Here is a 27,413-nt window from a genome sequence, read left to right as displayed (position 1 = left end):
CAAGCATCCTGCAGATGGAAGAGGATGAGCACGAACTACAATGTCTTGGAGCCATTCAAGTTCTGTTTCAACCATCTGGAAGATGGATTTACCTTTTTTGAGGAGATTGTTGACTAAAGAAAATATCTATTCTCTCAATAATAATAAAAAATAATAAAACTAAAAAAATAAAGTTTACCACATCAGAACTGGTTGTATTGAGTTCATTTTTCTACACTTATAAATTAGTTGTTTTTTTTTCTTTTATCCCAGATGTTAGTTGTAGGTAGTTTTAATTACCTGTGATGAAGGCGGGAGTGCTTGCCGAAAAATGTCAGGTAATTAAAACAACCTACAACTATTGTCTGGGATAAAAGAAAAAAACAACTAACACATGACAACTTTTGTCATTTCTGTTTGAAATAAAGGTGCCTTTCCTGGAGCAGAAAGTTTAATATAGTTTCTGAATTAGTTAATTAGGATCTTCACCCACATGAATGAATTTAAGTAGCAAAATGAAAGACAAAATTGGTTTGGTTGCAACATTGAGAGAATATTACGTTTTAGATACATTAAATTGTAATGAAGCTATATTAATGTGTCCGTTCATAAAAATGTAAGGATGACAGCAATTTTGTAATGATTCTCAATTGGAGTATATTTTACAATTGACAAACTAAAGTACACACTGTGATAGGTCACAGGCGATCTTTCAGTCACTAATTAAACCTTTATTGCAGTAGTGTGTATTTTAATTTTGATGTACTGTAACCGTGTTTTTCATTTTGGTAAAATCAGCAGGCTTTAACAAACTGACCGCGCTTAAAGAGTTAATCTCCCGATTACACCAAATCAATTTAAGGAGCATGTAAATAAATTATTATTTAAATAATAATGAGTGATGCTGAAACCGAAAATAAAAGACGTGCGAAAAGAAAAGTAAACTAGTATTTACGTTCGAATGGACGCTAACTATTACGATAAAACCGGAAGCTCGAGCGATGCTTCATGTTGTCATTTCCGGTCTGAGAGCTGCGATATTGCGTCACTTCCTGTCTGCGGGATGGGTACTGAGACGAGCGGCGCAGGGTACTGAGAGAGGCGGGCTGCAGCCAGACTCTCTTGGAGAGTTTGGCACTGTTGCTTCTCTCTCAAGGAGTGGCCGTCCACCAAAGATGACGCCAAGAGTTCCGCGCAGAATATTCAGAGAGGATAAAAAAAGAACCCTAGAGTGTCTGCTAAAGACTTACAGAATTCACTGGCACAGTCCAATATCTCTGTGCACACATCAACTGTATATAAAATTATGGCCAAGAATGGTATTGATGGGAGGACCCCACGGAGGAAGCCACTGCTGTCTAATAAAAACATTGTTGCTCATTTTTGTGTTCGCAAAATGGCATTTGGACACTCCACAGAAGTTTTGGCAAAATATTTTGTGGCCTGATGAAGCCAAAGTTGAATTGTTTAGGAGTAACACACAACATCATGTGTGAAGGGAAAATGGAACAGCTCACCAACATCAACACCTCATCCCCTACTTGATGAGCATCATGATTTGGGGCTGTTTTGCTAACTCAGGGCATGGACAACTTGCAATCATTAATGGAAGAATGATTTCAAAGTTTATCAGGATGTTTTGCAAGAAAACCCGAGGCCGTCTGTCAGACAATTGAAGCTAAAAAGAGGATGGCTGCTGCGACAAGACGATGATCCAAAAGACAAAGGCTAATAAACTTTGAGAATTGTTTCAGAAGAACAAAATACATTTCTGGAGTGGCCAAGTCAAAGTCCAGACTTGAACCGCATTGAGATGCTGTGGCATAACCTAAACATAGCGATTCATGCCAGACATCCTAGAAATCTAACTGAACTACAGTAGTTTTATAGAGAAGAATGGGCCAAGATTCGTCCTTGTAGATGTGCCAGACTGATGTGCAGCTACAGGAAGCGGCTACAGGAAGTTATTGCTGCCAAAGGGGGGGCCACAAAATATTAAATGTGATGGTTTGCTTACTTATTTTTCCCCCTTCTGTCATTATTTGCATACTATCCTCATTAAAATATGTAAACATATAAATGTTTTGGGTGGTTTTAATTAAAGCAGACACTTTTTTTTTATCTGTGTGATTTTGACAAATATCAGATCACATTTGATGGTGATTTTATGCAGAAATATGAGAAACTCCAAAATGTTCATTTTGTTCTTTTTCATACCACCATACATACATCTTAATTATAATCAGTGAACCAAACTCAATTTTTATCAACCTGTTGTGAACTCTAATTTTTGACAAGTAAGTAGCAATTTGGGGCTGGAAAACATGCCTAACTTGATTTATCTCAGTTAAGTCAAATTTGAAGAAATAATTGTAATTTGTTTGTACCCAGTGTCCTTTGGGCATTCATTTAGACATACACAGATCTGCCTCATCTATTTCACGCTTTTCTGACACCAAAACATCCCCGCACACGTCCACAGTGAACCGCGCCGTCAACTAGAGCTGTCTTCAGCACCTTCACTTATTTTACTTACTTCATATCGATTTGGTAAGTAAAAATATTTTACTCTTTCATAAACTGGCAATGCTATTGTAGCTACTGTTATTTAACTGCTCCGCCGCAATGGAAGATTGGAAGATGAGAGTAGTAATTGCTGTTGTTATGTAGTGTTCAACAAAGGGTGTTGTTTCTTGGGGTTGTGTGGTGTATGGGGCACAAGAACAGCAAGTTTTAAAACAAAAGCCATTCTCTGTCATTCTCGCTTGCCAAAATATTTACTTACCAAATCAATGTGAAGGTGTTGAAGAGATCTCTGGTTATACTATAAAAGATTATATTACTTCTTTTACAGTGTACTTGACATTCTGAATAGTGGCTAGGTATCCACAGTTTTAGGTTTCCTTTAAATATCGCAATTAGGAGGAATCCTAGTAATGAACTACAATAATGCTGCCCGAACATCAGCAAGTAATGAGTTTTCAGGGCTGTTAATAGGGTTAATTTACAGTACATTTTATAACACCTAGGCGTCCTAATTACCTTGTTCCCATACTTGCACATAGAATGAGTCACTCACTGATTGTGGAAGCCTCCAAACAAGGTGGCAACTAGCTCATCAGCAGCAATTATGACCACTCTGCTTCCTGACCCATGCAACCTGCAGAGTAGCAGTGGCATTATCAGTCAGTGCTGTGTACTCAGCACTATCACTGCACAACACTATAGTGCAACAATAATACAAATAGAGACATTCTACTTGTACACAATGAAATGCACCTTCCTGGAGTCATTGAACCACTGAGTTCACGTAATGTTGATGGTATATCTTTATTCGTATCAAATTATACAGTGGTGCCTACGGTGGCCCTGAAGTGCAAAACACAACGGCAAATCAAAAAACACAACGCCAAATTAAAAAACACAACTGCAAATCACAAAACAAAAAAACAAATTAAAAAACAAAACGCCAAATTAAAAAACACAACTGCAAATCACAAAACAAAAAAACAAATTAAAAAACAAAACGCCAAATTAAAAAACACAACTGCAAATCACAAAACAAAAAAACAAATTAAAAAACAAAACGCCAAATTAAAAAACACAACTGCAAATCACAAAACAAAAAAACAAATTAAAAAACAAAACGCCAAATTAAAAAACACAACTGCAAATCAGATAACAAAATAACATTAAGAAAAACACAACGACATTTCAAGTACCGGAAAAGGTAGGGACCAGTCAAAATGTTAATTCATCGCTGATTAGACGAATCCACCGGAAACAGTACGCTCCAGACGGAAGACTCGACTGCAAGACGGCGCCGACCAGCAGGGATGGTTACTTCTCGCTTTTGGTTCAACATTTGGCCAAAAATACGTAAAACACAACTGAATTCTTGAAGTATAATGTATTGCCAGACCTGTGGAAAGCAGTTGGTGGAATCTTCACCTAATTTTTGCAGCGGCTGTGACAAGAGGCTTCGAGAAGTTTCTAATGTCAATGACGCAGAACGTCCTTCGAGTAAGTAAAACATTGCAGTATGACTTTCTTTACCTCTGTAAAACGATACATACGTTTACCGGAGAAAGCTAACATTATTCATTCGGATACCAGGCCTTAATAAGATTTCCTTGACATGTCCTAATTATATATTTTTATTTTGGGAATGAAAGCATTGCGTAATGCATGCCAATCAAATGATCTACTGCACTGTTGCCATTCTTATTTCAGAGAAAGTTGCAGCCGTTTCCCTGGAAGAAGTTCTGATGTTCACTACAGGGATAGCAGCATTTCCACCAGCCCTTCCACGCATCGAGTTCTTGACACTCACGTTCCACTCGCCAACACTTGTGCCAATACATTGTCAGCTTTATTTTAAGACATATATGGTGTCTTCAAGCAAAACATGGACTTTGGAATCCAGAATTCACCTGGATTTGGGTATTTTTAATGTACTGTATTTACAATGTTTTTTGTATTACGTTTTGAGAAACATCCAATGAAAGTTTTAAAGTAACAATTAACTCAATGCCATTGACGACGCTAGACCACGTGGCTCTTTTCAAACTTCAGCTGTGAATTTAAATATCACCAGCAGACATACAATCCATTTAAAATAGGTGGGGTGACAGAATGAACATCCATTCCTTTGCTAACCCTCCCATTTCAATAGATTTGACATCTAGCGTCGTCAATGGCATTGAGTTAATTGCGATTGTCCCATTTTCCGTTCGAGGTCTGTTCGCATTCTCATTGGGATGGCACAAAGACCCGTGACGCAATTAATATAATCGGTTGTTGTCACCTACGTCATCACGACCACCTGAGCCGCCATCTTTCGTGTATCTCAGTGACCTGGATTACATCCGCCCCGGTCACGTTTGTTTTGTTGACAATTTTGCGGGTAAGCAGCCACGCGAATATCACATCGAAATGGGAAAAAGCCAGAAGAACGACAAGACTCCTTATGTGGAGAAGCTTGAAAAGGAAGCGGGAGATCGGTATTTGTCAGTTATGGTGCCTCTGCTGTGGTCTGGAGACCAAAGATGACATGGTTGCGTGTGATAATGAGATCTGCCCCATTATTATTTAACCTGTGGTCTACACCGCATGAAACAGATAAAGACGTGTTGGTTCTGCTCTCTGTGCTCCACTTAAGTTAGTGGTGGTTGGTAGTTTGTGATTTGTTTTAATTGACAATTTGGCAACATTAAAAGTACCTGGCCAAAATAGTTAACTGTTGTCCTTTGTATAAACATTATTATGCGTGTGTGTGTATATATATATATATGTGTGTATATATATATATATATATATATATATATATATATATATATATATATATATATATATATATATATAAAATACAGTATTGACACATGCTGTACTTACAAAGAATAGGATTCAAGATGACAATGTTTTATTAAATACAATCAAGTCACAACAAAATACAAAATATCAATAACAGCTAAGTTTGAAAGGCTGAAACGGTTAGCATAGTAAATGGTATAACAGTACAAACTACACAACAGTTGGGCAAAGGTTTGTAAGGGCACCGCATACATAAACAATCTTATCCAACAATGTGCAATCTTCGCCGTCACATGGCAGAACCAAGTTAATAGGTATAGTTCCTGTTGGATCTTGGATACTTCTGGCAAAGATTACCAATTACCTGTTCAACATGGATCCTCAAATGTGCTATATTCCTAGTCTCCTCCACATTTCTACCAGCTAACTGACAGCGACCGTTTGTGAAAGCAGGGAGTTTGACCTCTGCACATAACATACCCACATGTTCTTGAATATCAAAGCCTCTGTCAGTCAAGACAATGTCCCCGGGCAAAAGGTTATTAAAAAAAGCACTGTTCAAGGTGATATGTTTGTCACTTGTGCGACCACCCCAACCTTTTGACATAAAAAAAATTCCCCCCTTTGGTGTGATTCCAGTTAGGTATTTCATGGTGTAGTTATGCTTGTAATTAGAAAACATTTGCGCACACGCCTTAAGATTTGATGGTTTCTCTGTAAAAATTTCAAAAAACTCAATAATCACTGCAACTCTGCGTCTGAAGGACTCAACAAACTCGTGAGGCATTGTTTTATAGAGTGTTTCTCTGTTGGGCCAAACAATTGCTCAAGTTAGCATGTAAAAAGGGCACCATGCCACTGAACACTCAATACACAGTCTTACGGGAAACATGGAATATGTGTGCAATGTGTAGTGTAGGCAGGTCCAAACGCAGGCGCATGAAGGTCAGAAGGAGCATCTAAAGGGCGCTGACGGCTCCTCCTGTAGCTCACCAACGTCTTCCTCCATCCTCAATTTCTCACGCCTACTTCGCCTAGAAGAGCGGTCCACGTTGGTGGGCTGAACACATGTGTGTCCCAGGCGTAAGGATGGTGCCCAGTCAGGGTCTGCCTCATTTATTTCATATGCTGGTTTTCCTGAAATTATAAAAGTCATATCAGTCATACAACAGGTTAACATTAGTAACTTAAAATGGATTTTAAAGCTTTGTAGTGTGTCTAAACTGGTGGGACCTGACATCATATGGCACTGATTTGTATGCAACAGACTTTTTTTTTTTTTAAGTTTAACTGATCATTAGGCATAACAAACAAGCAGAAGATTCTTCTGGTGATTTAGTAGATCTGTAGTCTCCTCCACAGAGTGCTTGGTCAAGCATATCAGTAGCCTAAGCGGGAGGTAAATATTGCATTTTTTTCTAACACATCTCCCATACTTATAATCATTCATTGTGTGCTGTTACATCTTCATTACTACCCTTACTTTGTTACCTTTGAACTGTTTTTTGTGTACTAGTACCATACGGTGAACGCCTGTTGCTTATGCACAGTTAGCCAGTAGGGCTACAGTTAGCCTCTCTTAGACACTAGCGTGGTTAGCCAAAGTAAACAACACAACCACACGCCATAAGCGTTTAAATGCAGTCAGTATCAGCATCCGAAGAACATTAACACTTCCAGTTACTTACCTTTATGGAAATGTAGGGAACAGACCGACATGTTTTCAGTTGATGAATAAAAAGTGATGGCCTTTCTTCTCACCGCTGCAACCATTCGAAGCCTCTTGGTCAACTCATCTGAGTTCCATATCTTCTCTTCCAGGCGGGAATGCTAAAAAAAAAAAACTATCCCATCCTTTTTGCATTCGTTTCTATCATGGGACCTAGAATGGCAGTCTTTCACACAACACGAGTGTACCATTTTCAACGATTACCACGCAGAATGGATGCCTAGCAAAGGATCACGTCGCGGGCTTGTTGTTGTTCTGCAATACACGAAAACCCACAATGCATTGCGCCAGAAACGTCACGAGACAAGAACCGATAGGACTTCATACGTATGCCCCGAATTTAAATATTCTTTTATAGCGGCAGCCATGTTCGCATCTTCGGTAAGGCTCATTTTGAAATTCCACGATAGAAGCGGAGAAACTTTCTTGTTCATCAGTACTACGCTTTTCGGTGGATTCGTCCAATCAGCGATGAGTTAACATTTTGACTGGTCCCTACCTTTTCCGGTACTTGAAATGTCGTTGTGTTTTTCTTAATGTTATTTTGTTATCTGATTTGCAGTTGTGTTTTTTAATTTGGCGTTTTGTTTTTTAATTTGTTTTTTTGTTTTGTGATTTGCAGTTGTGTTTTTTAATTTGGCGTTTTGTTTTTTAATTTGTTTTTTTGTTTTGTGATTTGCAGTTGTGTTTTTTAATTTGGCGTTTTGTTTTTTAATTTGTTTTTTTGTTTTGTGATTTGCAGTTGTGTTTTTTAATTTGGCGTTTTGTTTTTTAATTTGTTTTTTTTGTTTTGTGATTTGCAATTGTGTTTTTTAATTTGGCGTTTTGTTTTTTAATTTGTTTTTTTGTTTTGTGATTTGCAATTGTGTTTTTTAATTTGGCGTTTTGTTTTTTAATTTGTTTTTTTGTTTTTTTATTTGCAGTTGTGTTTTTTAATTTGGCGTTTTGTTTTTTAATTTGTTTTTTTGTTTTGTGATTTGCAATTGTGTTTTTTAATTTGGCGTTTTGTTTTTTAATTTGTTTTTTTGTTTTTTTATTTGCAGTTGTGTTTTTTAATTTGGCGTTTTGTTTTTTAATTTGTTTTTTTGTTTTGTGATTTGCAGTTGTGTTTTTTAATTTGGCGTTTTGTTTTTTAATTTGTTTTTTTGTTTTTTGATTTGCAGTTGTGTTTTTTAATTTGGCGTTGTGTTTTTTGATTTGCCGTTGTGTTTTGCACTTCAGGGCCACCGTAGGTGCCTTACTGCCTTCAGAAACGACGGTCTGCATATACATGTTTTAGCAGATACTCGGACCTACGTACCACTTGGATTTTTTTTTTTTTTTGTGTTAAGGTAAAAACATTGAGATATCAGTTGCTTTACACTCCTAGCAAACTTTTCAAGATCAGGCTATCACCAATAAACACAGGTTTTCTTGCAGTGGAATGACAATATTAGTTAGTGGCGCTAATTTACCATTAATCTGGTTAGCCAATAAACCATATAGTAAAAGAACACTACATTAGGAACACAATAAAAAATGAACTTTGAAACAACCATTGCCTATTTACTGACCACATGTCTGCTCATATTCTAGGTTACCTGGATAATTTAACCCTGACATGATTCTTTAGGTTATAAATAGCACAGGGCTAGGTCTCAGACGAGGAACAAGTCCTCATTTAGTGCTCCATTTAGCGTGTCTGGGCAGTACATGTGCTTTGCAACTATAAAAATACTGCAAAGCCAAACTTTTTAATAACACCGATGCTGAGAAGGTAACAAATAATTCGACAGAGGCAAAAAGGTGAGAGGAAATGCATTGAGAGCACATCATGTTCTTGTCAACGAATGTGCAAACTCTAAAGTGGGTCTCTTGTTTGTCTACTGAAAAGTTATAATCTTTTATCATGAACAGGTATTCAACAGTCCCCTGGAGTTATTTTTAAGATTAAATGAGCCACCGTTTATTTTGTGGCAGTGTACCTGTTTTCTGAAACATAATTATTTATCTGTGGAGTCCTACATTTACTGGGAAATACAGGAAATAAATATAAGGCATATTGACTGCATTATTTAGGTGAAAAATATTTCCACATCTAATACAGTCTGTGCAAAAACACTGAATCTTGCTATGCACTGTTATATTAACAAAATAATAATAAATATACTGTATTTTAGTTAAAGAGCGCTCAGCGCTTTTACAGATGCTTAAAGACACTTTACAGTTAAAACAAAGAAAAGCAGCAAACAACACAAAATCCTTTATGAATACTGCTGTTATTAAAAAGAGCAAAACAAATAAATTATGAATAAAAATCATAATAATAATAATAGCAATAATAATAATACATGTAATAATGTAACGAATCGGGTTCTAATGTGGCGGACTATTTTTTCTGTACCTGAATGCACCGTGTAGCTGACGTTACGGTGAGCAAGAGAGCGCAGTTTTATTTAACTTTCTGTTTTGATGCTGGCGTCAGTGTTGCACAAGTTGATGGAATAAATGATTACGAAGCTGGCGATTTCTTTGGCGATGTTACCACAATAAGAATTGTCACCTTAACTTATATAGACTGGCGAATGGAGGCGGACCGCTGCCCGAGATCAACATTCTATGGCACTATTGTAGTCCCAGTTCATGGATGCACACACTAGAGGTGTGCATCGACACCGCCCTCACGATTCGATTCGATTACGATTCGGAAGGCCACGATTCGATTCGATTCGATTCAGAGGGTCACGATTCGATTCGGTTCGATTCGGCAATGCATTGCGATGCATTAAAGCCTGGGATGCATTAAAATTCTAAAGCAAAGCATATTTTTTGTGAATCGTGAGCCAACACAAGCGGACAGACATTAAACAACTTTTTATTGGCTCTTGTGTCACTCCTGGTCGAAGTCAAATGAAAATAGTACACTTTCATATATATCTTTAAAAAAAAAAAATCAGATCACAGCATTTAATTAATGCTTATAATGAGACCAGGGCTTTCTCTTTTTTTTTTTTTTTTTTTTTTACACACAGTAGCAGCCTTTCACACAGTACAACATCTGAACTCCTGTGCAAAATCAGTAATAACAGTCACTGTATTTTAGTCACAACGACCCATCAATAAAAATATTCAAGTAAATATTAAAGAAAACGACAAAGAAAATATTGTAGTGCGGCAGCATCTTTATCGCAATATCAATCCAGGAATCAGTTCAGTTGCAAACAAAACATCAACTAAATTGCAATGTAGAACAAAAGTAAAATGTAGGCCTAGCCAATCTTATATCTATAATATTTCTCGCTCCCTCTTTCTCCGTTTCAGCCATTGTTATGTTATGTCCTATCTCTCTGCTCTCTCGATTACAACTGCGCTTGTCTGTGACGTTACTCCGGTAAGGAAGCGGATTTGGGTTCCTCGTCCCCCCTGCATAGAGGTTAGATCTTGTGCCCGAACCCGACCCGACCCGAAATGTTAAGCATTCACGTTTCGGTGGGTCGGGTCGGGCCGCCGCGCCGGACTAATAAAGTTTTTTTTTTTTTTTTAATGCGCAGAGGGCTGTGGCGCAGCCCTCTTTTTCTTCTTCTCCTCTCGTTATTTCGTTGTGTGAATGCTTTTATAATTCTCATAAATATATGTAGACTATTTAAATATTGAGTAAACTTGCGTTTTTTTCCTGCCAACTAAGAATTCGTTACGAAAGACACTTTTATTTACGCACACAAAGGCAAATGTGATCCTTTTGAATCGTCTCCTCTGTGTGTCTGTAAAACCGTTTTTTTTTTTTTTTTATCAAACTTTCCCAGCGTTATTTCGTTGTGTAAATGCTTCTATAAATTTCATAAAAATATGTAGACTATTTAAATATTGAGTAAACTTGCGTTTTTTTCCTGCCAACTGAGAATTCGTTACGAAAGACACTTTTATTTACGCACACAAAGGCAAATGTGATCCTTTTGAATCTTCTCCTCTGTGTGTCTGTAAAACTAGTTTTTTTTTTTTTTTTTTTTAATCAAACTTTCCCAGCGTTATTTCGTTGTGTAAATGCTTCTATAAATTTCATAAAAATATGTAGACTATTTAAATATTGAGTAAACTTGCGTTTTTTGTCTGCCAACTGAGAATTTGTTAGGAAAGACACTTTTATTTATGCACACAAAGGCAAATGTGATCCTTTCGAATCTTCTCCTCTCTGTGTCTGCAAAACCGTGTTTTGTTTTATATTAAACTTTCCCAGCGTTATTTCGTTGTGTAAAGGCTTTTATAACTCTTATAAAAATATGTAGACTATTTAAACAGTAAGAAAACTTGAAGAAATGAAAATAAATTGCTGCTGCTGCTGCGTTTTTTTTTTTCCGCATCACTCGGCTCGGGCATGCAAATCTATAGTTAATTGATCTGGCCGGTTGGGCTTCAATACCAACAGGCCGTGTAGGGTTGGGCTGGAATTTTTTAGGCCCGATCTAACCTCTACGGGCTTGCTTTGAATGTAAAGTAGCTCTCTCTACAGGTAAACATGAGAATAACAATACAAATGGGGAAACCAAATCCATTGCATCACCGGAATTGCGCAGGGAAGATTTTTGAACGTATTTATATATTTTAAAATGCGCTGAATCGATTCAGCGTGTTGCCCGCATAGAATCGAATCGTCCCTGCCCCGCATCGGGATGCATCGCCGCATCGATTATTGTTGACACCCTTAGCACACACCATGCTTATATTTTGCTGTCATTTACGTCTTCATTTCAATGGTAAGCGTCACCTTTTCCTTTTTCTCCACCTGCACTAACCTTTTTGGATCCAGTGTTGATTTCTCTCACAAGAAAATCAGCTGTGCGTCTGTCTTCCGTCAAAACAAAGAAACTGCGGCACTGTCAAAAATCGTCGTATTTTGAGCATGCCGTCGAATTTAGAAACAAATGGCGAGTGAAATTTTTCATCGTATGTCGAAAAGATGGTGTGTCGAGGCGATTGTATGTTGAGATACCACTGTAATTTAAAAGCCAGTTTGAAAAGGTGAGTTTTTAGCAATTTTTTTTCTAATGGAGGAAGGTCTGAACAGGTGTGGATGGGTTTAGGAAGTGAGTTCCAAAGGTAGGGGCAGCAACGGAGAAGGCTCTGTCCCCCCAAGTTTGGTGTGTTAATTGTGGAGGCAGTGCGAGGCATTAAATGAGCCAAGGTGGCGGGATGGGGGTGTGGGGACAGAGAAGGTCTGTAAGGTAAGGGGGGGCCAAGCTACTGGGTGTTTTGTATGTGAAAAGGATGATTTTAAAACTGTATCCTATATCCGGTTATGTTAAATTATTTATTTTATTTATTTATTCATTTCAAATAATAACAATAAAATGTATAAATAAGTTATATTCTTAATTGTTTCAGTGTTCAACAGAACGAACGGCCAGGCTACACGGCCGAGGCACCGGCAGAAGACAACCGAATGGAAGACCAGGACGCCAGACGCGGGAAGTTCGAGCAAGATGGCAGGGAGGATGTCCGGTATGCCAGGTGATGAACGACCAAGTGCGACCGCCAGGAGGACGTCCAGGATGCCAGGCGGCGGATGACCGAACAGAACAACCGGGAGGACGCCCGACCCCGCACCCTCCAGTGTCCCACGACTCAGCTGGAAACGCGCACGGCCAAACCAGTTCCCCCCCAGGAACCCTAACCCTAATCCCATACAAGTTCCCCAGGCGAACTCCGCCACGAGGCAGTGGTCACCACAAAAGAATGACAAAAAAAAAAAATCCTTCTTGATGAGACACTACAGGTGGCGACGAGGGAAAAGGCCTCCGCGTCCGCCGAGACAGTCGTGGCGGTCACATCAGCGCCATCTCCCAGCCCAACAGTCTAGCCATGTGCAAATAAAATACTTTGCTATCAAAAGCTCTATTTGTTTTGTTGTTTATGTTATTTTGTAGAAGGAAAACATTATTGAGATGTTTGGGATGTCACTAAAGCAAAAAATAGCTGTGATAAAGTCAAAGTTATGTTTGAAATGTATGCTTTTACAAAAAGCTCAATTTCTCAGGATTTTCAACAGAAATTGGAAAATTGCTCAAACTAAGCTATTTTCTAATGCTGATTTCTAAAGATTGGAAAAATATGATCTAACTTTTTTTCCTGCTGAAAGAAGAGAGTCTAATCTTTCATTTGATGGGTTCCATGTTCACATAGCAATAGAACAGAATTTTCTGTGGGCCTCGCAAAATCAGTCAAAATCCAGTAAAACGGCCGGGAGCGAAGGGGGTTGCACTGGTGAAAATGATGTGAATGAGTTAATATACTCCAGTTCGCTCAGCATTGAGTCGGGGGCATAGAGACCCCTTCGCTGGCCGAGTTGCGACTTTGCTACATTACTTTTTTTTTTTTCTCGCCCGAACTTACGTACATGCATTCAAACTTCTGCTTTACAAAACAGTCAGTTGACAAAAATTGACACATACAGATGAACGGTTATATTATCATTGCGAAATAAAAGACAGAAAAAAAAAAAAGTATAGAGTTTATCATGTAAAAATAATTCTATGCTACACTACAACACCACGTTGTGACGCTCCACGCTCCCTCCCCTTCCAGGAGGAAGGTATTTCCTCTTCTATTTGTCCAATCAATGAGTGCGCCTTTCGTCCACGTGATTCTACTCGGAAAGTTTGGTTAGCGCAGTGTGAATGTTGAACGTTTTCAACAATTCATTTGCAAGTGTTGCTGCGAGGTAGCTTTCCAACCGGACCCTGGTTCTTTTGGTCTAGTGTGAAAGACTCTTTCACAGGCTTTTCCTTGTTTATTTAAAGCAAAGCTCTAAGCTTCCCTACAAATCAGAAAACACACTGGCAGAGTCAACGGCAACGAAATCAGACTCCGAAAACTGCATATATTCATACATACAATTTTTTACACCTGAAAAAGAAAATAGCAAATAACAAGAAAAGTAAAAGGACAACAAAATCCACTAAATCCTTATGTTACATTTTTATCTCCCATTTTGCAGTTAACCTACACTGGAATAAACAACTTAACCCTGCTTTGTCAAAAGAAGTACAGGAAGTTTAAAGAGTAAACTGTTTTGCATTTTTAAAAAATTATCAAACGAAGTATTCCAAAGGCAATGTGCTAAAAATGACAACTTGACTGGACAAGATTAGGGATTCTGTCAATTGCAAATAATCACTAAATAAATGAAAGCCTTAAATGATAAAGGCTGTACTTTGATATAAGATATAATCATACAAGAGAAGCACGCTCTGAACATATACAACATAGTGGTTCTACTACAGCTAGTAGTCATAATAAACTGAGTAAGTGAATATGTAAATTATCAGTAGGTAAAAATTTGTTTTTTTTTTGTTTTTATCATGATTAAAAGTAAGTTTATTGAGCCAATAGAAAACTGACATGATCCAACTCAAACAGCTTATACTTAAGACGAGGAGCTCAGTGTGTTCTTATCTAAGATTTTGTGCAAATGTTTGGTGTACTTTTCTTGAGCCATAACAAATAACGACGCATCTGAAAGGGCAGAACAAGGACTGAGATAGAGATAGAAAAGGAGCTTTCTGCTGATATGTTGGTATTGTTGCCTGAATATAATACACATTTGATTGTGAGCGTGTATGTGGAGACAAACTGAAGATCTGAGTCAAACAGAAGCTAGGAGTACAGTGTGTTTATACAGGAGATCCCAATGGTAGTTTTAGTTATCATGAATAACGTAAAAGTCCTGTGAATGGTATATATATGAGATGTGACAAGCAGTCAGCGGGCACATGCGCATGCACGCACACGCACTGCAGATCTCTGATATTCTGCTTTCCAAGTACCTCTGCCTCTGTTCTTACATGAGAGTTGTGCACAAGCATCATCCTGTGCATGAAATATAGATCATAGATACACAATACATATTCTCAGTATATATTCAAACCAAAAACTCAATAACCTTCTCCCCCAGAGCTAGCTGAGGAGCTGCAACATTCCCATGGGAAGAAAGTCGGAATGTCTTTTTTTTATTCTTTCTGAAGCACTGTTGTATTGCACTGGCTTTTTGATTGGGTTTTTGAAGCAAACTGATCTGATTACAGCACTGGCTGAGTTTATGTAACATATAGGATTGGCTGCATATGGGGAATTTCTCCCTTTTTCTCCAATCTCGCTAGTTTTGCAGGTCACTTGAGTAACATCTCGTCACCAAATTAGTGTTAAATTCCCTTACTGTAACCTACTGTTCATACCGATAACTATTTGCCCTGTCTCATAGTTTCTATCATTTTGTGTCCTTGCATCCAACTCAGTAGAATTTTAGTTTGATAATTTGAAAACATTGCATCAACCTTTGATGAAAATATAGCTCATGCTCTACTTAGTCTAGAGGCTCAAACATTTTAACCAGTGTTGTCACTAACGCGTTACTAAGTAATGCATTATTGTAATCTGATTACTGTCTTTCAGTAACAAGCAGTCCAACACGTTCATTTTTCCAGTTATCTGCGTGAGTCCATGAATGTTAATGAGTATTTTTTTCCTTCATTTTGGAGGGTTCCAGCGAAAGGTTGGAGGTGCTACATGCGCGGTCGTTTCGTAGCTTTGCCGTTGCAACAGCGGGTAGTCATTGATGAGCATTTGAGAATATTGTTTACATCATATTCGTGTTGCATGTTTATGCCGTGGGGTGACGTGTTCGTTTAGCATCTTTGGGATGTGTTGTTAATCCAATTGAGCGTAAAGTGCTTAGTTGCTGCCACGTTTTGTTGCCAAATTGACCAAGTGTGTGTACGACTGTTAGGCCTCTGCTCCTCCCTCCTGAGTTCTCAACTGCCTCTGGCAGGTGTGCATGTTTTATCCTAATTACAGGTTGGAGGTCAGACAGGTGGAGCGGACAAAGGTGCAGGCTATCACCATCATCAGCCTTTAAAAGCCAGCGGATGCCTCACCTCATCACCAGATCAACTCATGTAGTTCTGCTGTCAGTTGCATCACCCCTTGCTTATATATTTGTCTTTTATTCTCGGCTCACGATATTCTGCTTTCGCCCCAAGACCTGTTTCTGCACGCCACTTCTCTGTCTCTCGCCGGTCCGAATTCCACCAGCTTTGTTCGCAATAAAAAACATTTGTGGATCACAGTCAGTTCTACAGTTGTCTGCTCCAGGATCCCCTCCTATTCGCGCAACCCTAACAACGGCGTACTTCCGGGTTGTGCAAGCTCATTCGTGCCCGCACCCACCTTTGTGTTCGTTGCACTGTGCAATTCATTTGTGTGTTGTTGATTATTGTGCAGTCAATTTTCAGTGTTTTACATTGGCACCCTAAACCCTAACCCGAAGTTCAGAAGTTTTGGCATTAGGCTTAATCCTCGAGTTAGCGGGGGTTTAATTAGTTGGTTAGATGATTTCAACAAATTCCATGCAGTTGCTCAGTTATTTTTTAATTTCAGGGCTCCGCAATGGCTGAGCTAGCTCAAGTCAATGGTGGTTGAAATCAACTCCATCGACTTATTATGACTCGTATGAAAAATTCTGATATTCCCTTTTAAATTCAATTATCGGCAAGTCAATTACATACGATGACATTTTTCTGTTGTCATTCTTATGTTGAGAGAGCAAGGGAAAAAAATTGGTAAAAAGTTACCGATAAATTACTTTTAAAGTAACTTAGTTACTTTGTGATGTCACAAATGATTCACTGTGTGTTTTGTCTTTGCTGTGCTGATTTATTGAGTTATCTATTTATTTGCAGCAATTATTTGTTGAAATACTCTAAAATAGAATCAATACTGTGGAACATAAACAGCATTAGAAGTAATCCAAGCTAATATTATACATTGTTAACTTGAAATGTGAGTTGTTTTCGGAGACCCGATTTGGAACCCTTAAGTACTTTAGTTTATTTAAGGAGGAACCTTCCACTTTAAACTCTGTGCCTATTCTCACTTGTTTGATATATTTAATTACTAACTTGTTTCGATAACCTTCGGTTATTTTGAAATATTATTTCCTTTTCGGTGCAAGTGTCTAAAGGTAACATTATATTTAGTTTAGCTGCCTCAACTTTAGATTGCTGTCCAGACACATTTTTCTTTTTTTTCTTAACTGATCCCAACTTTTCCTTTATCAAAGCAGCTGGGTCATCTTCGTTCGTGTTTTTTTCTGTTGCTAGTTCTTTAGCCTTGTGATGTCCTTGTCCTTCATGTCTTTTTAGCTTGAGATTCACTCAGTTGGCTTTTATTGTTGACGACCTGCTTTTCCAGCCAACTCAGCCTTGTATGTGCGCTCTTTTTTCCCCTGGTAAAAGCACTTTAGAAGAAGTCATGGTAGCATCTGTTGCTTGCAGTTCCAAAGTAAAACATGACTTTAAAAAGAATCAATAATCAATTATGTCTTGAGCTGTCTCAATTGGCCCTTACCTTGAGATAAATTGCTATTCATATAGGCATAAAAATATATATCTGTATAAGTAGTTAAAATTAGGGTTATGGTGATCTCCATCTACATTATTGCTTCCATTATCACTCTTAATATACCAATAAAGTAAGTTCATAGTTAATAAATTATGTGAGAAATTATTTTAGAGACAAAGGTTAAAATATGTACATTTTTTCACACAGGACTAGCAGAGATTTAAACAAAGTACAAAAAAAGTTTATTTTGGGAGGAAGTTTCAACCATGATTTCTCTGCTTATTGTCATTTGGGTAAAATTAACTAATACAGTATTATACATTTTAGAGTCTTAGCTCAAGGTTCAATACAGTAGATGATCCTATTTTAGCCGGGGGGGCTTGTATTCGTTACGGCTAGGTTTCAAAAGCAGGGGTTAGGAAGCATCCCTCGTATTTAAAGGGGGATTTACAAGATTGATAGTTTAATGGGAGTGATCAAGCATTTGCAGCATCCATAGCTTTTTGCCTTTTCTCTTTCTCACCCCCTTACTGCAAGAAGATATTTACAGTCTGTCACTTGCATTAAAAAGGCCTCTAACTCTTCTTGAATAAAGAGCAGGCGAGTGATAATCATGAAATTGTTGACTTAGAGGATGAAAGAAAAGAAAGTATGAGTCGCAAAAAAAGGGAATTAACTAAAAATAGCGCTTCATGATGTTCCTTCACAATTTTGGGCATTACAAAGGCACTCAGTGGTCCCAATTCATTACAAATACTAGTACATGCATGCCATAAGCTACACATTTGAAGCAATTTTTCTATATTTTCTTTTTTTGTGTTCCTAATTCAGTGCTTTGCTGACAAAAAGGTTACTTTGTTTTCTGTGCCTTACCAAGGTAGCAAAGCGCCTACCTGCTGAGGGGCTACCTCTTTGTAGTAATGCTCTCATTTGAACATCTTTCGGTTACATTGCATAAAGCGATTATTGTTAACATACTGATTGGAGGGTAATATTTTTGCAGTGTGTACAAAGTTTCAGTACTGTTATTACAAAAGATTATATATAATAGGTTTTCTTTCTGTGAGCCAAATGAGCAGTATTGTATTTCAGTATTGCTTACATATCCGAGAGTCAGGGCACACTGACAATATGTACTGTATGTGCGTCATGCACGCACAGTGCGTACATGCGTTGTATCAATCTATATAAACTTTGAATATGAGACTAAACGGGGATTATTTATGTCTGTTATTTGTGTCCTCTTTTTGGAAATCAAAGTATGATTGCCCTGGAATTATGTGGAGCCAGCATGTGTAGTCATTTGTTTTGATTCTTATGCGCATGCGTGTCAATTTTCTCAGCGTATGTCGGACTGCGAGTTAGTGTGCATGCGTACTACATTTACGGGCTCAATGGAAAAAGGCAGTCTGACCCAACACCACCGTTGACTACATAAATTAAAAAAAAAAGTATTTCTTTATCCAAGTGTGTTGCAAAATAAAATAAAAAAACAGTGAAGTGAAACTCTGTGAAACAATAACACTCTTAATAGTGAATGCCAAGAAAGGAAAGAAAGAAAAAAGGAAAGAATGAACTTCAACTGTTACAGTTTTCCCAGGAGCACACCCATAAAAATGAGCAATGTTCATATTCGCTCTGCATTTAGACAAGACAGCCAGTAATTTATCATAGAGTGTCAGGCCTAAAATTTTCTCTGATCACATTAGGTCCGTCAATAATTGTCCCCTTTAACCGCCTTTAACAGTTAATTGTTTCTCTTCTGGTGAAGTGAAAAAAAATGTGCTCATTAGTATGCATAGTATGATTTCAGTGCCTACTGCTGCACTATGCAACAAAATTAATTCAAGACATGATGAGCAGAATAATAGCTACAATTTCTATAGTTCTATTCATTTATTTATTTGTGGTTGTGGGGTAAGTTTTAATTTATATTTTGTCAGACTCTAACAGATGTTGGGTGAAATACTGTAAATAAATGAATACGCTTGAAAACGCTTGCAGCTATGAGGCTCAACCCTCCCCCACCTGATGTTGCTCAGTGTCAGTGAGTCAGCTGTGCTATACGATGGCTGGAGGAGGTGAAACTCCCAAACTTTTTCCCCAATCGAAGAAAACGAAATCGATGGTATGGGAATACTTCAGCCACATAAAGGTTCAAGACGGCCGCGGCTTAGAGGAGGGCCAACCGACATGTAAAACGTGTTTGCGGAGGGTGGCTGCCGAGGAGGCAATACCTCCAATATGATTTTGTATTTATACAAAATTAAAGATTAGTGAACACTGTCATGAATGTTTCCCACCAGCTACGAGAGTTAACTTCAGTGTGTTTAGTGTGTCTAGCGGTGGTAAAATGCGGTGTTTTTTTTTTTCTCTCTAGCAACTGTGTGTGTTGAGAGAGAGAGTGTGTGTATAAGGTAATTATGATACAAGTCATACACACGTGCTTTTTATGGAAAATAACTCCATTTTTTTTGTTCTGATAGTAATAATGTTGAGCTGTGGCTGTGGGTTTAGGCTCACCTAAAGGACTGCATTTATTTAAATTTTATTTAGAATATTTCAGTTATTTTAAAATGTATTTTGACGTAACATTATACTTATGTTACAATTTGCTAATATTATTTTGAAAAATAAAAATCATGTTCAATGAAAAACCATTTTTTTTAAACCCAGATATCTCAAAGTAACACATTTTAGAGCTTTAATTGCAATACTGTGGTACCAGGGGCGGACTGGGACTAAAAAGCAGCCCTGGACTTTGACTCAGCCCAGCCCACATGAATCGCTTTATGAAAGGAAACACAGAACCCCTAGGGGGGTCCGGGAGCATGTCCCCCCGGGGAGATTTTTTTTTTTTTTTTTTACATTTTATTGTAAAATGCATCAATTTCGTGCACTTTCAGAGAAAAATTAAGAAAATTTGTCTAGACTGTGACTGTCTGACTTGGGGCGCTCAAAGTACTGCAAGTCTGAACTGGAGTTGGATTCATTTTCTGTACTAGCTCTATGATCAACCTGAATAAACAAATTAAAGAATTTATTTTTCAAAGCAAGTTTTAGGTATCCAATTGATTATAATATATCTCTATATATCTCTGTCTATAAAATGACTTCATTGTTTATGCCATAATTCAGTGGTCTCCAAACTATTCCACATAGGGCTGCGGCGGGCACATGATTTCATTCTATTTCATTCTAACAAAACAAGACAACACCTCTGCACCGATCTGGTGTCTTACAAGTGTAATCAGTTGATTGCAGTCAGGTGCTGCTTGTTTTAGCAGAAACTTCATTGGTTAAACTGTCGGTACTCGATCGGTTGAAACAAAAACCAGGCCCCACAGCGGCCATTGAGGACCGGTTTGGAGACCCCTGCCATACAAATAATCAATTTCAATGAAAATACAATAAACATTTCAAGACAAATCCTGTATACATAACCTTCATTGGAAAGTATTAACCAGACAACAAAACGATATATAAATGATTAAAAATATATTGTATATCATATCAGTTTAACTACCTAAACTTTAAAGTAAAACTATTCATTTTATTAATATTTTGTTATATTTCTTCTGAATTAATATTGCTATGCTGCGTGTGCATACATTGTTTTACGGCTAAAATATTTTTTCTTAAGAGTGGGATAGTAGGACTAGCATACTGTAACTTGACACGATTGCAAACGGGTACATCGATTAGCTGGCACTAACCCTTTAATTGTCATTTATTTCATTTAAAATGTAGCTACCTGGTGGATAACAATTGCCAGTATACCGAGCAAGTAACCCTCTTCATCCCAATTTACTTGCCCTGCGCTTGTCTGGGGAACTTCCTCCAGCTTACTTCCCTCTTCTTTTCTCTCTCCCTGCACCGGCTGCACGTCAGAGCGGCTGCCGCTCCCTCTCACCATTGCTATCCGACGTGGCCGTTGCAGCCAGACTGCTGCTTGCGAAAATATTTGTCGACTTATGACATTTTAATGCTCACTCTCCAGTTTAATTTTTTTCTCCCTAACCTTCTCCGCGCCATCCTGCTCTTTTCTGTTTTTTGCCACCACCATCCATATTGTGCATTAACGCTCGTCGCTATTTTGCTTCCACAAGGAAGGAACCAATGAAGGCTACTCTGTGCTTTCTTCGTTCCTAGTCTATCAGATTGGCAGTCAACAGCCAGGCGCATTGCTGCCACCTGTCGGATTGGATGTGAACTGTAGATAATCAGAGGATAGACGGGATAAAAACAGTGATGTATAATAATGAATGGCGGCCGCGGCCGTCCGGGGCACCGGCCGTTCTGTGATCCTCCAGAACCCACAGATTACCAGTCCGCCCCTGTGTGGTACCATGATATTTTTGCTTAAGGTTATCATACCGTCAGAATCTCATACCAGCTCATGCCTGGTTGAGAGGGATTTTCCCATAAGAATACATTATAATTCGATTAATTTATTCCACAGCCCAAAAACCTACACTAAATCCTTAATAAATACTGTAGGGCTAATTACTGTACAAATAGCAATTACACATAGCAAAAATAAATAAATTCTGAATACAAAACGGAAAAATAATAATAAATCGGAAATAAAAGAGCATTTTTATTGTCACCCTATAGTGCTATTTACATAATTCTCCCACGGAACTACAGTTATGATGTTCCGGGGAACATTTTTGGTTAAGGAAAAAGCCGCATGTTGTAAGTTTTTACCAGTGTCCATTCTGAATGACTTATGTGTAACATTGCTGCTAGAATGTCAATAATGCATCGCAGTTTGGATGCTTATTTTGACACACCATCTCAGACTCCAGTCCTTGCTCTGCACTACAACCTTAAATTATAGAGACTAGCGAAGGGAGGTCAGAGGAGACAGTGGGTGGAGGTCTCCTTTTCCTTAATCCATATCGGCAAAAGGAGTTCCAACTCCTTCGAAATAGCACTACTACGTTTAAAGAGAATAGTCGTCCCCTTGGATGCTTTGACCATTTTGATGGCTTCCATCTGCTTGAGGACCATCAAGATCATAGACATATTACTGGCGTATTGTTGAACCTGTTCATTGACGCTCAAACCACGCTCATATTTTTCAATTATTTTCTTTTTAATTTCTTCTTTTTTCACCACCTGCACTAACCTTCTTGGGACCAATGTTGATTTCTCTCACAATTCACCATGCTGTCATCTTGCGGGAAAACTGTCAAAATGCGACGGTCATAAATCGTCGTATTTCGAGCATGTCCTCATATGTCGAGATAAATGTCGAGTCAAATCTTACGTCGGATGTCGAAAGAATCGTATGTCGAGGTACCACCGTCTTTGATTCCGTCTTATGTTTTAGATTAAAAGATATTAAGCAGGTTGTAGCTGATTGGCATTAGCATAGGGTGTAAAATTTTCTCATGCACTTTCAAATGACTTTATTAAGCTTCTTTTCTCATAATCCATACAATGCGTCTTAACTTTTGTCTGACTTTGACTGTTAGAAACTGTCTCTGTCCTTCCTTTACCCTGCATGTAAACATAAAATTCTCCGCCCAATATTCCAAATAGCTGTCTATGGTGAGTGGAATGTGTAATATTTTTTGACAGGGTTAAAGATCTTAGGGATTCTGCCTAGCAACCACTTAAGCATTTCTGTTGATCGACAATGCAGCAGCTGATAGCTACCACAAACCTCCATTTTTTTTTTTTTTTCTTTTAATTTTTTAAGTTTTATTTTAAAGAGAGACACAGCAAAACCTCACTTTGCCTCACTGTGTTGTGTTATTATGTAAAGGCAATTAGCACCTAAGCTGATAAATGGCATTCAAAGGGCAGAGAATTCTTAAATGCAGAAGGCAGCATTTTTACCCACGCTTGACTGATGTTCACACTTAAGTCAGTCCTCCATTTAATGCTGAGAAATGTTTAAATGGTTCTTGCAGAGCTTCAATGGGTTTCTGTGATCCTGTGGGGCAGCATCTCACAGTGACTGGTAGAGCATGCGAGGACACATGAGGCATGCCAGGAGAGGCCGTGAGACGCGTGAGAGTGTGGTGCGATGGATTCGCATCACACGGGGTTTTTGCTTGAAACCAAATATGACATTGGAGAACAGGGATCACTGTGTGCATGCATGATTTCATTTTGGAACACTTCTCTGCTCAACAAAAAAAAACTAGGCAGGTGGAAGAGAAGAGTATGAAAAAAAATCACCAAAAAATGGAGAAAAAAAACTAAATTTAACACACCCTGCCAAATGTATTTGAGTACATAAAATTGGGCTTCAAAATCATGACAAATCAAAAACATGTCTTGCTCTGATATTCTGTGAGAATGTCTTCTGAATGTCAGAACATCTGAAAACTAATATGTCCAACTATCATTCCATACATTGACTTCCACACAACAGCATCAAACTCACTTGTATATATTTGTCATAACCCTGCTCAGTAACTTTATCTCAGGAATACAGAAGGCAAATGAGTGGGAGTTTGCTCTGCATTACATTCTTTTTAACGCAAGTGGGCGGAATGAAAACAGAGACAAAGTAATTACAACAATTATTTCTTTTACTTTATCACGGCCTGACACATAGAGCACACTTTAACACTGCTTCCTGACGAGATATAATAGCAGTGGCAAATGCAAAGCTGTCAGCACAAATGATAGCCGTGCCACTGGAATAAGCGCAATAAGGCAGTGAAGAAGCTAATGTATGCCTTTAAGCAAAGATACTAACTAATGTTTTCTTGCCTGCCGGTGCCAATCCTTGTCTGCTGAAAGAAAGTGACAATGTCCACTTTAAAAAAATCAGTTGCCTGCCCTCAAACAATGTACTGTACTGTAAATTTCAAGTCAAATGCCGTACTCTGAAATCAACACATACATACGAAGAAACCTCTATTGAACTATAATGCTACCATGAAAAGATCAACCGATGAATAAACTTTTATGCAAGGACGTAGGTTTGGTCCCGACATTGGTAGAGACGCTAGAACAGCATAACCTGCATGTATACTTTTTGATGGGAACAGGACATTAATAACACCAAACAGATTGGGTACATTTCTCAAAAATAACTGGTTCCTACGTAAAAATTAAAAAAATTAAAATTATTTTCATGGGAGTAAGTCAAAATGCTTGCTTTATATAAAGGAAATTTACAGTGGTTGTGTTTTTTTTTTTTTTTTTTGGTGGTGGGGGTAAAAAAAATGTGCATAGGTTGCAAATAAAAATATATTTTTTAAAAGATGTAGAAAATTAATACATTTTAATTAATGAATAGATGCACAAAATGCACTGTTGAATTAACGTTAACAGTAGAAAGCATACAGGAAGTCACCTCTCTCATCAGCTTTCTTTTTACGTTTTACAGGTTAACAAGTTCACACAATTTAATGTTATGCTAACCCTGATGCAGGTTGGACTTTCAGTACCAAAATTAGTGGCGTGTTCCCCACCTCCACAACATTGACGTCTTTTTACATTACCTACAGTGGCGGCTGCTGCTGGCTGAAAAAAAATTCTAATAGCCCTCCTCTTCAAAGGGGGCAGAGAAGGCGCCACTTGGGCAAAAAAAATGGATCCGGCACATTCAGCAAGTGAAAAGGGGTAAATGTAAGTCTGACCAGAATGAAAGTAATTCACTTAATAATGGTAGGGTCAATTCTATCCTTAGAAAATATGGGAAGAAAATCTAAATTACTTATATAACTGATCTCATTATATAATCCAAATAAGGTTGCTTAAAAGTTGGTGGGGACAATTTGAGTACCATGAAAAGTTGGTAATGTTATGTCCCTACCATCCCTATGCAAACTTTCACCCTTGTTTTTATGGCATGGTAAGACCCAAACGTTTTTTACATACAGTATTGTTTTTGTGATTGTTATTGTTATTGTCAATGTTGTCATTGTTGTCATTATTATAATTATCGTTATTATTATATTATCATTAGTAAAGGTGTGTGAAATTGACAATTCTTAGATTATTCGCGATTCGGCCATGAAGGATTTTTGAACGATTCACAAACATCCAAATTCCGATTATTTAAATATGCCAAGTAAAGTTGAACTAAAACCCAGTCAGCGCGGTCTTCGGGACTTTATTCGGAACTGACCAAGAGTACACATCTACAACTCACGCTTCCGAGATACAAAAGAGCAATAAGCATGGCAACTAACTTCTTCGTGAGATCAGACCTGCTCCCAAAAATGTAAAAGCAGACCTGTGGAGTTATTTTGGTTTCGACTAGAAAATCTTCTAGAAAATAGGGGATTTCGAAGAATTTTAAAAGCAATTAGCCGAGGTACATCATCCCATCACCTCTCTACAAGTAGACAAAAGTAGAAATCATGCCATCGCTGTCGAATGTAGACTGACTCGCTGTTACGCACAATGCATGAAAACCACACGAGTGCTAATATGCTTGAGTTGCTAAGCGGTGCTGTAAATGAATGGAACATCGCAAAACAACATCGCATAACTTTAGCCATCTGACATGCTACGCCCACACGCAGAACCTTATTTTTTCGTCGGCAGGAGTCAACACACAGAAGAACGCACTTTAATCTGAGCACGTGGATCAACTCCTATTCTTTTACAAGAACATGGAATTTTCTCAGTAGCTAAACACACTTGACCTGTCCTGTTGAGGTTCGGATGCAAAAGGACTTGATTTACTTATTCATTCATTCATTCATTTTCCATGCCGCTTATTCCTCACGAGGGTCGCGGAGGTGCTGGAGCCTATCCCAGCTAACTTTGGGCAGCAGGCAGGGGACACCCTGAATTGGTTGCCAGCCAATTGCAGGGCACAAGGAGACACACAACCATCCACGCACACACTCACACCTATGGACAATTTAGAGTGTTCAATCAGCCTACCATGCATGTTTTTGGGATGTGGGAGGAAACCGCAGTTCCCGGAGGAAACCCACGCAGGCACGGGGAGAACATGCAAACTCCACACAGGAAGGCCGAAGCCCGGGATTGAACCCTTGATCTCAGAACTGTGAGGCAGACGTGCTAACCACTCAGCCACCGTGCCGCCTGATTTACTTATTTATTTATTTATTTATTTATTATTACTATTATTATTTGTACCTCAGGGAAACCCGTTGATGTTTATATGTTCATGTTTACACAACTTAAAAAGCAGAAAAAAAACACTTTTTTGAGCCATTTGTATTGAAGTAGTGGTACACATTGTCTTTCATTTATACCTGAGTGCACTTTGGGTTGGTTAAAATAGTATATTTCTGCAAAATGCTAAATTTTATTCTGTTAATACAAAATGAGGACTTGAGTATTTTATTTACTTTTTTGTACTGTTAAATTGATACTGAAATAGTAGTTTATTTAAGCCCGAGAGGATTTTTATACTATTTTTTATAACTAATGTACGAAACATTAAAAGCAGCTAAAAGCACCATCATATGTGATGTTTGGATCTTCTCACTGTAAGGCAGGAGCACTAACCACTGCACCACTCATCAATAATCGATTTATAATCGAATCGTAGCCTCTGAATCGTAATCGCAATCGAATTGTGAGGTACCCAAAGATTCTCACCTCTGTACTATGTCCTAAAGTATGTCAAAAGTTTAACTAATTGTATAAAAGGTGTAACTATATTTTAATTGAATCAATCCTAGTAAGAATGTGTTTAATATAAACTAAAAATAATTATACAGTACAATAGAAAAAAACTATGTTCATGCCCTACCTTTTTCTACAATGTTGTCCTGCTCTGTTGTCAGTTGACTTTGTATCTTACCTTTTTACTTAGCCGCTGTGCTGCATATCCCTCATGAAGAAGAGACAAAAGAATTTCCTAAAAAAAAACAAACAAACAAAAAAAAAAAACAAACGACCAGTGGTTGGCCCAGTCTTTAAATCTCTTCTATGGAATGGTGCTTTATCACAGGTTGGGTCTGGAAATGAGAGAAAAAAATGATCAAAAATATCGAATGGAATCATTTTTAAAAGGAAAAAATGTATTCTTCCAAATATATAAGCAAAAATGATATCATTGTTA

At 38.0% G+C, this 27,413-nt stretch overlaps 1 protein-coding gene across 7 annotated transcripts in view; it reads right to left on the bottom strand.

The window, feature by feature from the left end:
• LOC130904772 (protein phosphatase 1 regulatory subunit 29) overlaps positions 1 to 27,413 on the bottom strand; it is a 137,834-nt gene that overhangs the window by 64,833 nt on the left and 45,588 nt on the right. For 3 of the 7 annotated variants that reach the window (XM_057817772.1, XM_057817773.1, XM_057817776.1), the window contains one exon: positions 27,153 to 27,309. The exons of 2 other annotated variants lie outside the window; for them this stretch is intronic. The gene's annotated coding sequence lies outside the window, so the exon portion shown is untranslated. Of the gene's footprint in view, positions 1 to 3,021; positions 3,140 to 27,152; positions 27,310 to 27,413 lie in introns of all 7 variants that reach the window. 2 more of the 7 variants (XM_057817775.1, XM_057817774.1) reach the window with 2 other exon arrangements.

This window comes from Corythoichthys intestinalis, chromosome 16 (genome assembly GCF_030265065.1).
Source record: "Corythoichthys intestinalis isolate RoL2023-P3 chromosome 16, ASM3026506v1, whole genome shotgun sequence".
In the NCBI taxonomy this organism is placed as follows: Eukaryota; Metazoa; Chordata; class Actinopteri; order Syngnathiformes; family Syngnathidae; genus Corythoichthys; species Corythoichthys intestinalis.
This window is presented reverse-complemented; position numbering and strand designations above follow the sequence as displayed.